We start from the raw sequence: 12338 nt of genomic DNA, 5'->3' as shown, positions 1-12338 counted from the left end.
CTTTGCGGCGGGCTCTGGTGAAAACCAGTAGTGACTTAGAACCGATCCTCTAGCACGGTCCACGCCAATCCCTCTCTGGCACAGAGGATCCACCACCTGCCAGCCGGCATCGTGACAGTAGATCCGGCCATGGATCCCGCTGAAGTTCCTCTGCCAGTTGTCGCTGACCTCACCACGGTGGTCGCCCAGCAGTCACAACAGATTGCGCAACAAGGCCAACAGCTGTCTCAACTGACTGTTATGCTACAACAGTTACTACCACAGCTCCAGCAATCATCTCCTCCGCCAGCTCCTGTACCTCCTCCGCAGCGAGTGGCCGCTTCTGGAATACGACTATCCTTGCCGGATAAATTTGATGGGGACTCTAAGTTTTGCCGTGGCTTTCTTTCCCAATGTTCATTACACTTGGAGATGATGTCGGACCAGTTCCCCACTGAAAGGTCTAAGGTGGCTTTCGTAGTCAGCCTGCTGTCTGGAAAAGCCCTGGCTTGGGCCACACCGCTCTGGGACCGCAATGACCCCGTCACTGCCTCTGTACACTCCTTCTTCTCGGAAATTCGAAGTGTCTTTGAGGAACCTGCCCGAGCCTCTTCTGCTGAGACTGCCCTGTTGAACCTGGTCCAGGGTAATTCTTCCGTTGGCGAGTATGCCGTACAGTTCCGTACCCTTGCTTCAGAATTATCCTGGAATAATGAGGCACTCTGCGCGACCTTTAAAAAAGGCCTATCCAGCAACATTAAAGATGTTCTGGCCGCACGAGAAATCCCTGCTAACCTACATGAACTCATCCATCTTGCCACTCGCATTGACATGCGTTTTTCCGAACGGCGTCAGGAGCTCCGCCAGGATATGGACTCTGTTCGCACGAGGCGTTTCTTCTCCCCGGCTCCTCTCTCCTCTGGTCCCCTGCAACCTGTTCCTGTGCCTCCCGCCGTGGAGGCTATGCAGGTCGACCGGTCTCGCCTGACACCCCAAGAGAGGACACGACGCCGCATGGAGAATCTCTGCCTGTACTGTGCTAGTACCGAACACTTCCTGAAGGATTGTCCTATCCGTCCTCCCCGCCTGGAAAGACGTCCGCTGACTCCGCACAAAGGTGAGACAGTCCTTGATGTCTACTCTGCTTCTCCACGTCTTACTGTGCCTGTGCGGATGTCTGCCTCTGCCTTCTCCTTCTCTGCTGTGGCCTTCTTGGACTCTGGATCTGCAGGAAATTTTATCTTGGCCTCTCTCGTCAACAGGTTCAACATCCCGGTGACCAGTCTCGCCAGACCCCTCTACATCAATTGTGTAAACAATGAAAGATTAGACTGTACTATACGTTTCCGCACGGAGCCCCTTCTAATGCGCATCGGATCCCATCACGAGAGGATTGAACTGTTGGTCCTCCCCAATTGCACTTCTGAAATCCTTCTTGGACTTCCCTGGCTTCAACTCCATTCCCCAATCCTGGATTGGTCCACTGGGGAGATCAAGAGTTGGGGGCCCTCTTGTTCCAAGGACTGCTTAAAACCGGTTCCCAGTAAACCTTGCCGTGTCCCTGTGCTTCCTCATGTAACCGGTCTCCCTAAGGCCTATATGGACTTTGCGGACGTTTTTTGCAAAAAACAAGCTGAGACTCTACCTCCTCACAGGCCTTATGATTGTCCCATTGACCTCCTCCCGGGCACTACTCCACCCCGGGGCAGAATCTATCCTCTGTCCGTCCCAGAGACTCTTGCCATGTCTGAATACGTCCAAGAAAATTTAAAAAAGGGCTTTATCCGTAAATCCTCCTCTCCTGCCGGAGCCGGATTTTTCTTTGTGTCCAAAAAAGATGGCTCTCTACGTCCTTGCATTGACTACCGCGGTCTTAATAAAATCACGGTTAAGAACCGCTACCCCCTACCCCTCATCTCTGAACTCTTTGATCGTCTCCAAGGTGCCCATATTTTTACCAAACTGGACTTAAGAGGTGCTTATAATCTCATCCGCATCAGAGAGGGGGATGAATGGAAAACGGCATTTAACACCAGAGATGGACACTTTGAGTATCTGGTCATGCCCTTTGGTCTATGCAACGCCCCTGCCGTCTTCCAAGACTTTGTTAATGAAATTTTTCGTGATCTCCTATACTCCTGTGTTGTTGTATATCTGGACGATATCCTGATTTTTTCTGCCAATCTTGAAGAACACCGCCAGCATGTCCGTATGGTTCTTCAGAGACTTCGTGATAATCAACTCTATGCCAAAATAGAGAAATGTCTGTTTGAATGCCAATCTCTTCCTTTTCTAGGATACTTGGTCTCTGGCCAGGGACTACAAATGGACCCAGATAAACTCTCTGCCGTCTTAGATTGGCCACGCCCCTCCGGACTCCGTGCCATCCAACGTTTTTTGGGGTTCGCCAATTATTACAGGCAATTTATTCCACATTTTTCTACCATTGTGGCTCCTATTGTGGCTTTAACAAAAAAAAATGCCGATCCCAAGTCTTGGCCTCCTCAAGCGGAAGACGCCTTTAAACGACTCAAGTCTGCCTTTTCTTCGGCTCCCGTGCTCTCCAGACCTGACCCATCTAAACCCTTCCTATTGGAGGTTGATGCCTCCTCAGTGGGAGCTGGAGCTGTCCTTCTACAAAAAAACTCTTCCGGGCATGCTGTTACTTGTGGTTTTTTTTCCAGGACCTTCTCTCCGGCGGAGAGGAACTACTCCATCGGGGATCGAGAGCTTCTAGCCATTAAATTAGCACTTGAGGAATGGAGGCATCTGCTGGAGGGATCAAGATTTCCAGTTATTATTTACACCGATCACAAGAACCTCTCCTACCTCCAGTCTGCCCAACGGCTGAATCCTCGTCAGGCCAGGTGGTCTCTGTTCTTTGCCCGATTTAATTTTGAAATTCACTTTCGGCCTGCTGATAAGAACATTAGGGCCGATGCTCTCTCTCGTTCCTCAGATGCCTCTGAAATTGAACTCCCTCCTCAACACATCATTCCTCCTGACTGCCTGATTTCCACCTCTCCAGCCTCCATCAGGCAAACTCCTCCAGGAAAGACCTTTGTTTCTCCACGCCAACGCCTTGGGATCCTCAAATGGGGTCACTCCTCCCATCTCGCAGGTCATGCGGGCATTAAGAAATCTGTGCAACTCATCTCTCGCTTCTATTGGTGGCCGACTCTAGAGACTGATGTGGTGGACTTTGTGCGAGCCTGCACTATCTGTGCCCGGGATAAGACTCCTCGCCAGAAGCCCGCTGGTTTTCTTCATCCTCTACCTGTCCCCGAACAACCTTGGTCTCTGATTGGTATGGATTTTATTACTGACTTACCCCCATCCCATGGCAACACTGTTATTTGGGTGGTCGTTGATCGATTCTCCAAAATGGCACATTTCATCCCTCTTCCTGGTCTTCCTTCAGCGCCTCAGTTGGCTAAACAATTTTTTGTACACATTTTTCGTCTTCACGGGTTGCCTACACAGATCGTCTCGGATAGAGGCGTCCAATTTGTGTCTAAATTCTGGAGGGCTCTCTGTAAACAACTCAAGATTAAATTAAATTTTTCTTCTGCATACCATCCTCAATCCAATGGACAAGTAGAGAGAATTAACCAGATCTTGGGTGACTATTTACGACATTTTGTTTCCTCCCGCCAGGATGACTGGGCAGATCTTCTACCTTGGGCCGAATTCTCGTATAATTTCAGAATCTCTGAATCTTCCTCCAAATCTCCGTTTTTCGTGGTGTACGGCCGTCACCCTCTTCCCCCCCTCCCTACCCCCTTGCCCTCTGGTCTGCCCGCTGTGGATGAAATTTCTCGTGATCTTTCCACCATATGGAAAGAGACCCAAAATTCTCTCTTACAGGCTTCTTCTCGCATGAAGAGATTCGCAGATAAGAAAAGAAGAGCTCCTCCCATTTTTTCCCCTGGAGACAAGGTATGGCTCTCCGCTAAATATGTCCGTTTCCGTGTCCCGAGCTATAAGTTGGGACCACGCTATCTTGGTCCTTTTAAAGTTTTGTCTCAAATTAATCCTGTCTCTTACAAACTTCTTCTTCCTCCTTCTCTTCGTATCCCTAATGCCTTTCACGTCTCTCTTCTTAAACCTCTCATCCTCAACCGTTTTTCTCCTAAATCTGTTCCTCCCACTCCTGTTTCCGGCTCCTCGGACATCTTCTCTGTCAAAGAGATCTTGGCTTCTAAAAAAGTCAGAGGAAAAATTTTTTTTTTAGTGGATTGGGAGGGTTGTGGTCCAGAAGAGAGGTCCTGGGAACCTGAGGACAATATCCTGGACAAAAGTCTGATCCTCAGGTTCTCAGGCCCCAAGAAGAGGGGGAGACCCAAGGGGGGGGGTACTGTTACGCCGAGCGCTCCGGGTCCCCGCTCCTCCCCGGAGCGCTCGCTACACTTCCCTCACTGCAGCGCCCCGGTCGGTTCCACGGACCCGGGGCGCTGCGTTACCACCTCCGGCCGGGATGCGATTCGCGATGCGGGTAGCGCCCGCTCGCGATGCGCACCCCGGCTCCCGTACCTGACTCGCTCCCCGTCAGTTCTGTCCCGGCGCGCGCGGCCCCGCTCCCTAGGGCGCGCGCGCGCCGGGTCTTTGCGATTTAAAGGGCCACTGCACCGCTGATTGGTGCAGTGGTTCCAATTAGTGTTTACACCTGTGCACTTCCCTATATCACCTCACTTCCCCTTCACTCCCTCGCCGGATCTTGTTGCCCTAGTGCCAGTGAAAGCGTTCCTTGTGTGTTCCTTGCCTGTGATTCCAGACCTTCTGCCGTTGCCCCTGACTACGATCCTTGCTGCCTGCCCCGACCTTCTGCTACGTCCGACCTTGCTTCTGTCTACTCCCTTGTACCGCGCCTATCTTCAGCAGCCAGAGAGGTTGAGCCGTTGCTAGGGGATACGACCTGGTCACTACCGCCGCAGCAAGACCATCCCGCTTTGCGGCGGGCTCTGGTGAAAACCAGTAGTGACTTAGAACCGATCCTCTAGCACGGTCCACGCCAATCCCTCTCTGGCACAGAGGATCCACCACCTGCCAGCCGGCATCGTGACATTTACATAAGACAGCAGGTAAACCTGCGGCATTGCCTTAACTTGAGTTATAACTGTGCAAAAGGAAAAAGAGGTAAATGACAATTGAAAATCCAATATCTACATCTCTCATTCCTTCCTTTCTCACCCCCACCCCTTTTGTATAACATTCTTTCTATCCCTCTATTATCTCCCTTTATACCTATCACCCCCCCCCTCACTCTCCCTGCCTTATTGTATGTTTCTCCACCATCCATACCTTTATGGCACTAGAACCAGGGTTTTAACCCCTTAAGGACTGAGCCCTTTTTCACCTTAAGGACTCGGCCATTTTTTGCAATTCTGACCACTGTCACTTTAAACATTAATAACTCTGGAATGCTTTTAGTTATCATTCTGATTCCGAGATAGTTTTTTCATGACATATTCTACTTTAACATAGTGGTAAAATTTTGTGGTAACTTGCATCCTTTCTTGGTGAAAAATCCCAAAATTTGATGACAAATTTGAAAATTTAGCATTTTTCTAAATTTGAAGCTCTCTGCTTGTAAGGAAAATGGATATTGCAAATTATTTTTTTTTATTCACATATACAATATGTCTACTTTATGTTTGCATCATAAAATTGACGTGTTTTTACTTTTGGAAGACACCAGAGGGCTTCAAAGTTCAGCAGCAATTTTCCAATTTTTCACAAAATTTTGAAACTCGCTTTTTTTCAGGGACCAGTTCAGGTTTGAAGTGGATTTGAAGGGTCTTCATATTATAAATACCCATAAATTACCCCATTATAAAAACTGCACCACCAAAGTATTCAAAATGACATTCATTCATCATTTTTACCCTTTAGGTGTTTCACAGGAATAATAGCAAAGTGAAGGAGAAAATTCACAATCTTAATTTTTTACACTCGCATGTTCTTGTAGACCCAATTTTAGAATTTTTGCAAGGGGTAAAAAGGAGAAAATTTTTACTTGTATTTGAAACCCAAATTTTCTCGAGTAAGGACATACCTCATATGTCTATGTTAATTGTTCGGCGGGCGTAGTAGAGGGCTCAGAAGGGAAGGAGCGACAAATGTTTTTTGGGGGGCATGTCACCTTTAGGAAGCCCCTATGGTACCAGAACTGCAAAAAAAAACACATGGCATACCATTTTGGAAACTAGACCCCTCGGGGAACATAACAAGGGGTAAAGTAAACCTTAATACCCCACAGGTGATTCACGACTTTTGCATATGTAAAAAAATAAAAAATAAATTTTCCCTTAAATGCTTGGCTTCCCAAAAGTTTTACATTTTTAAAAAGGGTAATAGCAGAAAATACCCCCAAAATTTGAAGCCCAATTTCTCCCGATTCAGAAAACACCCCATATGTGGGTGAAAAGTGCTCTGCTGGCGCACTACAGGTCTCAGAAGAGAAGGAGTCACATTTGGCTTTTTTGAAGGAAATTTTGCTCTGGGGGCATGCCGCATTTAGGAAGCCTCTATGGTGCCAGGACAGCAAAAAAAAAAAAAACACATGGCATACCATTTTGGAAACTAGACCCCTTGGGGAACGTAACAAGGGGTAAAGTGAACCTTAATACCCCACAGGGGTTTCACAACTTTTGCATATATGAAAAACATTTTTTTACCTAAAATGCTTGGTTTCCCAAAAAATTTACATTTTTATAAAGAAGTAAAGCAGAAAATACCCCCCAAAATTTGAAGCCCAATTTCTCCCGATTCAGAAAACACCCCATATGGGGGTGAAAAGTGCACTGCTGGCGCACTACAGGTCTTAGAATAGAAGGAGTCACATTTGGATTTTTGAAAGAAATTTTGCTCTGGGGGCATGCCGCATTTAGGAAGCCCCTATGGTGCCAGAACAGCAAAAAAAAAAAAAAAAAAAAGAACACATGGCATACTATTTTGGAAACTAGACCCCTCGGGGAACGTAACAAGGGGTTAAGTGAACCTTAATACCCCACAGGTGTTTCACGACTTTTGCATATGTAAAAAAAAATTTTTTTTACCTAAAATGCTTCTTTTACCAAAAATTTTACATTTTTAAAAAGGGTAAAAGCAGAAAATACCCCCCCAAAATTTGTACGGCGATACCCCATATGTGACCCTAAACTGTTGCCTTGAAATACGACAGGGCTCCAAAGTGAGAGCGCCTTGGCATTTGAGGCCTAAATTAGGGATTGCATAGGGGTGGACATAGGGGTATTCTACACCAGTGATTCCCAAACAGGGGGCCTCCAGCTGTTGTAAAACTCCCAGCATGCCTGGACAGTCAGTGGCTGTCTGTTAATACTGGGAGTAGTTGTTTTGCAACAGCTGGAGGCTCCGTTTTGGAAACAGTGGCGTACCAGACGTTTTTCATTTTTATTGGGGAGAGGGGCTGTGTAGGGGTATGTGTATATGTAGTGTTTCTTACTTTTTATTTTATTGTGTGTTAGTGTAGTGTAGTGTTTTTTTGTACGGAAGGGGGTTCACAGTAGTTTCTCGCTGGCAGTTTGAGCTGTGGCAGAAAATTTGCCGCAGCTCAAACTTGCAGCCGGATACTTACTGTAAACCTCCGCCCATGTGAGTGTATCCTGTACATTCACATTGGGGGGGGGGGGGGGGGGAAACATCCAGCGGTTGAAAAACTACAACTCCCAGCATGTACGGTCTATCAGTGCATTCTGGGAGTTGTAGTTTTGCAACAGCTGGAGGCACACTGGTTGTGAAACACTGAGTTTGGTAACAAACTCAGTGTTTTGCAACCAGTGTGCCTTCAGCTGTTGCAAAAGCTACAACCCCCAGCATGTACGGACAGCGGAAGGGCATGCTGGGTCTTGTAGTTATGCAACAGCTGGAGGCATACTACTTTGGCTGGGGATGCTGGGGATTGTAGTTATGCAACAGCTGGAGACACACTGGTTTGCTACTTAACTCAGTGTGCCTTCAGCTGTTGCAAAACTACAACTCTCAGCAGTCACCAACAGCCAACGGGCATGCTGGGAATTGTAGTTATGCAACCAGCAGATGCACCACTACAACTCCCAGCATGCACTTTAGCTGTTTGTGCAAGCTGGGAGTTGTAGTTACTTTTCCATAGAAAAAATGTGCCTCCAGCTGTTGCAAAACTATAAGTCCCAGCATGCCCATAAGGGAATGCTGGGAGTTGTGGTGGTCTGCCTCTTGCTGTTGCATACCTACAGCTCCCAGCATGCCCTTTTTGCATGCAGGGAGCTGTTGCTAAGCAACAGCAGGAGGCTGTCACTCACCTCCAACGATCCACGCCACATCAGGTCAGTCCCTCGTCGTCGTCGCTGCTCCTGGGGCCCCGATCCCAACATTCACGCCGGGGATTGGGGTCCCCTGCTCCCGGGGTGCACGTCCCGCACCCGCTCACGTCCTCCGGAAGAGGGGCGGAGCGGGTTGCGGGAGTGACACCCGCAGCAGGCGCCCTGATTGGTCGGCCGACAAATCAGGGCGATCGTGAGGTGGCACCAGTGCCACCTCACCCCTGATGACTATGGCCCCGAACACCCCCGAACAGCCTGTAATTCCGGGTCACCGGGTCACTGGAGACCCGATTGACCCGGAATCTGCCGCAGATCGCTGGCCTGAATTGTCCAGCGATCTGCGGCCATCGCCGACATGGGGGGTCATCATGACCCCCCTGGGCGATATGCCGCGATGCCTGCTGAACGATTTCAGCAGGCATCGGGCACCGGCTCCCCTCCAGCTAGCGGCGGAGGGCCGGAAATGGACAGGACGTACTCAAACATCCTGAGTCCTTAAGGACTCGGAAAAGGGGCCGTTTGAGTACGTCCTGCGTCCTTAAGGGGTTAAAGGGGTACTCCACTGGAAAAAACTTTTTTTTATATCAACTGGAGCCAGAAAGTTAAACAGATTTGTAAATTACTTCTATTAAAAAAAAAATCTTAATCCTTCCAGTACTTATCAGCTGCTGTATGTTCCAGAGGAAGTTCTTTTCTTTTTTAATTTAATTTCTGTCTGCCCACAGTGCTCTCTGCTGACACCTCTGTCCATTTCAGGAACTGTCCAGAGCAGGAGAAAATTCCCATAGCAAACTTATCCTGCACCTGACAGTTCATAAAATGGACAAAGGTGTCATGGACTGTGGTTAGACAGAAAGGAAATTCAAAAAGAAAAGAACTTCCTGTGGAGCATATAGCAGCTAATAAGTACTAGAAGGATTAAGATTTTTAAATAGAAGTAATTTACAAATCGGTTTACCTTCTGTCACCAGTTGATTTACATTTTTTTTCCAGGGGAGTACCCAGTTAAAGTCTGTCATTACATCTATAATGCTATGATGGTGCAGGTTCAAGGGCTTCTACATCCTTAAAGATTCATTATACTACTGGGCTACTGCAATGCTGGCTAATGGTTGGGAGCAAAAATAAATCTGATCCCAGCTGTTTAACCCTTTAGATGCTGCTGAAAATAGTGGACAAGGCATTTATGCCACCCTCTTTCAACCAATCCCCCTACCATCCCTACCAATCTGTAATCTTCTCCTGAGTTTTCATGGTCACCTAGTCTGCCATGTTAATACTTCAATTTTTTCATTTTTTAATGAAAAAAAATAAATAAATACGGACAGGGATTAACTCTACTTCATCATTTTGGACGAAAAAAGTCCTTTGTTGATCTGATCTTTTGGAGACAGATGCGCTTACACACATATTGAATTAGTTTTTGTAAAAAAATGTCAAACATTGTGTGGTTTATTACTTTTGAGAAGAATGTCTTTGGGTGGTCCACCATCCTGCATTATAGAGTCTTGTGAACTGTTGGATATGCGCTTGTTCTTACACAAAGGTATTTCTTAAAAGATTTTCAAAAATTTTGTATTTTTTGGGAGGGGATTGTGAAGCCCGGGTGTGTACTGGTGCATCAGCCAACTCCAGGCTGTGTCCTTCAGGCAATATATGGGTTCCTGATGCCGCAGATGTGGGGACTGGGTCTGGAAAGTTCTAATTTTTGGATAGCGGGTGCAACCTATGAGAAATCCTTGTCAAAAATTTCATATATTGTGTTATTTTTTATTTTTTGGGGGGGGGGGGGGGATTGTGAAGCCCTGGTGTGTAGTGTACTAGTGCATCAGCCAACTCCACACTGTGCCATTCAGCCACTAAATGGTCTCCTCTTGCTGCCAACATGTCCACGCTGTGTCATTCAGCCACTATATGGTCTCCTCATGCTGCCAACACCTCCACGCTATGTCATTCAGTCACTATATGGTCTCCTGACACTGATGCCACAACCAGGCTCTGTCATTGTGCTGCTGTGCGGCAGTGATTCTAAGAGCGATGCCGGTAATCTGCATGCTATTCTGAATAACAGTATTATTTCACTACCCCAGCACACTCCATATGCGTTTTAGGACACAGCAAAGTGTTCTATACCCCTATAGAGGCTGTATGTAGGCTAGAAATAGCCTTTTTTAATATTGATTCGCCGCGAACAAATTCGGATCGAAACAAACTTTTCGGGAAAATTTGGCGAATCGGCCGAATCAAATTTTTGAAAAGTTCGCTTATCTCTACCTGGAGCGACAGAAGATGGGTATGACACACAGCTCCCTTCGGCTGAGGTGGTGGAGCCTTGACTGGCTTAAACAGGTAGCGGCATGCCACTGGATGATGCAGCAGGCTGGACCACCACATCGTAGCCACGGTTCTCCCAGGCCGCTTTAAGGTGACGCTGCATATGTTGACACAGGGCCATGGTGCCACATCTTGCATGTAGCCAGTTTAACCTCCTCCGGATGCTTGATGAAAAACTGCCACACCGCCGATTAGCTGATTTTCCCAACAGCAGTCCACACTGATTGACTGCTACTGACGCTGACTCCAGGAACCCCTGTTTCACTACCTCCCAGCAATGTAGGCTGCTGTGAAGCAGGTGGTCTATCCCGGGCACATTTGGCTCCAGACTTTCCACTTCTGCCACCATGCTGTCACGATTCGGCTAGCTGGTTGTGGATCCTCTGTGTCAGCGAGGGATTGGCGTGGACCGTGCCGGTGGACCGGTTCTAAGATGCTACTGGTATTCACCAGAGCCCGCCGCAAAGCGGGATGGTCTTGCTGCGGCGGTAGCAACCAGGTCGTATCCACTGGCAACGGCTCAACCTCGCTGACTGCTGAGAAGGCGTGGGACAGAAGGACTAGGCAGAGGCAAGGTCAGACATAGCAGAAGGTCGGGGAAGGCGGCAAGGTTCGTAGTCAATAAGGATAGCAGGAGATCTGGAAACACAGGCTTTGGACAACACTAAACGCTTTCACTGGCACAAGGCAACAAGATCCGGCCAGGAAGTGCAGGGGAAGTGAGGTCATATAGCCAGGGAGCAGGTGGAAGCTAATTAGGCTAATTGGGCCAGGCACCAATCATTGGTGCACTGGCCCTTTAAGTCTCAGAGAGCTGGCGCATGCGCGCGCCCTAGAGAGCGGAGCCGCGCGCGCCAGCACATGACAGCCGGGGACCGGGATGGGTAAGTGACTTGGGATGCGATTCGCGAGCGGGCGCGTCCCGCTATGCGAATCGCATCCCCGCCGGCAATGTCAGTGCAGCGCTCCCGGTCAGCGGGTCTGACCGGGGCGCTGCAGAGAGAGAGACGCCGTGAGCGCTCCGGGGAGGAGCAGGGACCCGGAGCGTTCGGCGTAACAGTACCCCCCCCTTAGGTCTCCCCCTTTTTTTGTCCGGCAACTGCTTCACATGGGACGAGGACACCGGGAGTGATTGTAGGGTTTCCTCAAAGGCAGGCAGTACAGCAGGAGTGGGAATGGGGAGGGAGGGCAGAGGGTGAAGTTTGGCACGGGGCAGGGTGTCACCAGGACGGGGGTAATGAGGAGGCACGGCACAGTCCCGATAGGCCTTGGGGAGACCAGGCACAGGAGGAGACACTGAGGCCCGACAGACGGGACTGGAAGCAGAGGAGAGGCATTTCTTGTGGCAAGCAGAGCCCCAATTCTTGATCTCCCCGGTGGTCCAGTCAAGGGTGGGAGAATGAAGCTGGAGCCATGGCAGACCGAGGAGGACTTCAGAGGTGCAATTGGGAAGGATGAAAAATTCAATCTTTTCGTGATGGGGTCCAATGCACATTAAGAGGGGTTTTGTGCGGTAACGCACGGTGCAATCCAAGTTAACTCCGTTGACCGCGGAAATGTAGAGCGGCTTGACGAGACGGGTCACCGGGATGCAGAACTTATTCACCAAAGAATCCAGAATAAAATTCCCAGAGGCACCAGAGTCCAAGCAGGACACGGCTGAGAGGGAGGAGTTGGCAGAAGGAGAAATCCGCACGGGCACCG

Source organism: Hyla sarda, chromosome 2 (assembly GCF_029499605.1).
Source record: "Hyla sarda isolate aHylSar1 chromosome 2, aHylSar1.hap1, whole genome shotgun sequence".
Taxonomy (NCBI): domain Eukaryota; kingdom Metazoa; phylum Chordata; class Amphibia; order Anura; family Hylidae; genus Hyla; species Hyla sarda.
The sequence above is the reverse complement of the archived record's forward strand: the minus strand, read 5'-3'. Positions refer to the sequence as shown.